Here is a 3,226-nt window from a genome sequence, read left to right on the forward strand (position 1 = left end):
TGCACCTATAACCTGAGAAGCCATCCAAGAAACTATAGGCTTCTTTGCTAGCTCCTCTTTGAAGCATATGTTCAATGTATGGCAATGGATAGTTGTCTCTCTTTGTAGTAGAGCATTGTCTTTCGTATAATTGATGCACACTTTAATCTTTCCATTCTTTTTCAAGACAATTGCGATGGGGAAAAACCCAGTCCATGTGCTAAATTTCATAAATGAATCTTGCTCTTAACAGCTTTTCTCTTTGATAGTGTGAGCATGTTTGGGATTCATTAGATGGTCGCTACTTGACTAGCATTGCATTAGGTGTCATGGGGATGTTATGAGTCACTACACTCGGATCCACTCCTTTCAGCTCATCAAGTGACCAAGCGAAGACGTCTATGTACTCTTGTAGGAGAGCAATGAGACTTTCTTCTTCCTGCTCGCTCAAGTCGATGGCTATAAAGATAGGTCGGGTGTCTCCCCTTCCTTAACCAAATTAACGCCTTTCACTTTGGCAAGTCCTTCTATCGACTTGCTCGCTTGCCCTTGTTGTTTGGCTCTTGGTAAGATCACTACCCTATCAACTTTCTTGAACTTCATGAATCGTTTTGGTATGTCTTGTAGTGTTTTTTTTTTCTCTCTATTTTCAACTCCCTAGACTATCTCTTCCTTTCCTCCTTCACCCATTGGCGCCTTAGGTGGACAGGTAGGTCTCCCTTGGTGTGTTTTGTATTAGGAGGTGAAGGTATCTTGGGGTCACTATCTGAGCTTACTTCTGAGTCAAAATCAAACTCTCTATCTTCACTAAAAGAGGGTCTCTCTTGGTGGTCATAGCTCTGATGATGATTCTGTTCTTAATAAAGGCTTGTGACACTTGGCTAAACTAACCCTGCTTGCTCATAGTCTATCACCCCTAAATGGTATAGCCAAGTGCGATCACATTTGGTTATGAAAACTCTTCTTTTGATTCTAAATGCGTTGGCGCTCTACAGCTTTGAGTCTACTCTAATCTACTCAATTACTCGACCATTTGTGTCGTATTCTATTGTATCAGTCTCCTCTTCACTATCTTCATTCATAGAATAACATTCTTCATACTCATCATCTAAACTGTCCTCATCTGATTGCTTGTCATCTCCTAGGTCTTGATACTCTATTTTCTTTCTCATCGGTGACTAAGGCCCAATTGTACATCAAGTTTAGATCGTGCACCTTGGTTCACCTTCATTTGGGTTTATCCAAGATATCCTTGAGGGATTTGAGATTAGCGGCTGGGTTGTCAGCTAGCTTGTGCGTCAAGTGCTCTAAGATCTTGTGGAGCTCTCATTTGTTATTCGAGATATGGAATGTGATAGGGATGGGCCATCTACTAGGGCTTCTAGCCATCATGCATAACGGCACTGAGGGTTTGTGTCGTTGGGCTCATTGATTATGTTAGCAACTTGTTCATATTCCTCATTGTTTGAGAATGGCACATCGATTGTGGCTAGCATGTGCATCTAATCGCGCTTATCCTCAAGGAAAGGGATATACTTTGTTAGCAGCTCATAAGATTTTCTAACTTGAGTATCACCCTTCAACATAGCTAAGATGGTATCAAGGTCGACTAGCATAGTCTTTTAGGTGTCCATCTCTAGCCTCACTGCTTCTGTTTGATTGCCTAAGAAGATTAGACCATTGCCCCACTCTTCTATGACTCATGCATCCCGCATCCAAGGTCAGCCTAGTAGGATATTGTAGTCAACTCCCTTCATGACAATGAAGTCTACTGAGAACTAGACTCTTGTGATCTTCAATGGCCAAATTTTCACCACATCGAATGGTTTGACCCTCATCCCATTGGCCAATGTGATATTAAACCTAGTGTTCTCAATAGGTGGGTTATCCTAGGCCTGGAGCAGTGCGTAGCTAAGCACACTGACTCATGCCCCTGTGTCTACGATTCCTTTTCTTGTAGTGTCTCCTAGTGCTAGGACTGGCAAGACCGCATGCATCTATGTGCCTTCCCAGAAAGCATTGGCATGTAAGGATTTGGGCACTGAGTACAACGTCAAGCTTGATATATGCATTACTGCATCGTGGTCATGCAAGTCAACTGCCCCTTGTTGAAGTGGTCTATCCACCCACCATTTCAACTCTTGCCACAACGTCGGATGATGCCTAAGCTCAAAGTCACTGGGATGGTTACTAGCATCGTACAAAGATTTCTAGTTGCTTGCTTATCTCTTGATTTTGCACTCCTTGGCCAATAGCCCTAGCTAGCTCAATGGCCCATGGCACTCAAGCTCTATCTGTTCGCCATTGTTTGAGGTATAGTGGCATCTCTTCGACTTCAGTCGCATAGGTGAAATCAATGTGCTCAACTAGAGAGATTATCGTTTTTATCCTCCAAGATGGGCTTCGTATTCTTTAAGTGTTCTTGGGCTTCTCTCACCCACTCCTTGACCTTATCTATGGCTTCGAGTTGGCACTTTGGATTGGGGTACTCCTTGACCTTAGCACTCTCTTTTTCCAATCTTCAAAGTGGATGTTTTTGTCTTTGCATTCGTGACTTTCTTCCCTGTAGATAGTGTCATGGCACTCTCAATTTTAAGCGTGACCTTTACTTTGCTTTCCTTCTTCCTTCACCGATGGCTCTTCTTTCTTATTGAGACCACATCTAGGTTGCTAGGCCTTAGCAATGATATGTTGGCATGCTTCATCTGTGCTCAAGTCATAACATGCTCCTCTATGTTGAGTGTTGGTGGGTGATTCCACACTCTACGCGTCTGAAGTCAACCTTTTCTCAATTGGCTTGCTCCTTCTCGGGTCAGTGTGAGGAAATGTGCCCTGGGTGACCGCAAGTCCAAGCTCTTGGGTCTACCTTCCTAGGCCTTTACCTCTACCTCTACCTAACGCCATCACCGGCATTGGTCGATAGTCCATAAGGATCGGATTTCCCTCTTCGTTGTATGAGACGTAAGGGTTCACATATACCTCTTCATCATTTGGCTCCTCCACATAGTGGACTGGAGCATCGCGCAGTCTGTGGGTTACAAAAGGTCCAAGTGGCCTAGGTATGCATGTGGAATTCATTTCCATCCTCCTAGGGATGGTTGATTTCGCATCATTAGGTGCTAAAAGAGTAATAGGGCTCCCCTCCCAAAGAAATTTGGTGGCCTATTTCCTAGATATGGGTGGTTGTAAGGTTGCGAGTATGGAAGTCTACAATACATGGCATCATAATCGAATCTACCGCAATTGG

This window comes from Lygodium microphyllum, chromosome 27 (assembly GCF_053477565.2).
Source record: "Lygodium microphyllum isolate KBCC chromosome 27, Lygodium_microphyllum_v1.1.10, whole genome shotgun sequence".
Classification (NCBI taxonomy): domain Eukaryota; kingdom Viridiplantae; phylum Streptophyta; class Polypodiopsida; order Schizaeales; family Lygodiaceae; genus Lygodium; species Lygodium microphyllum.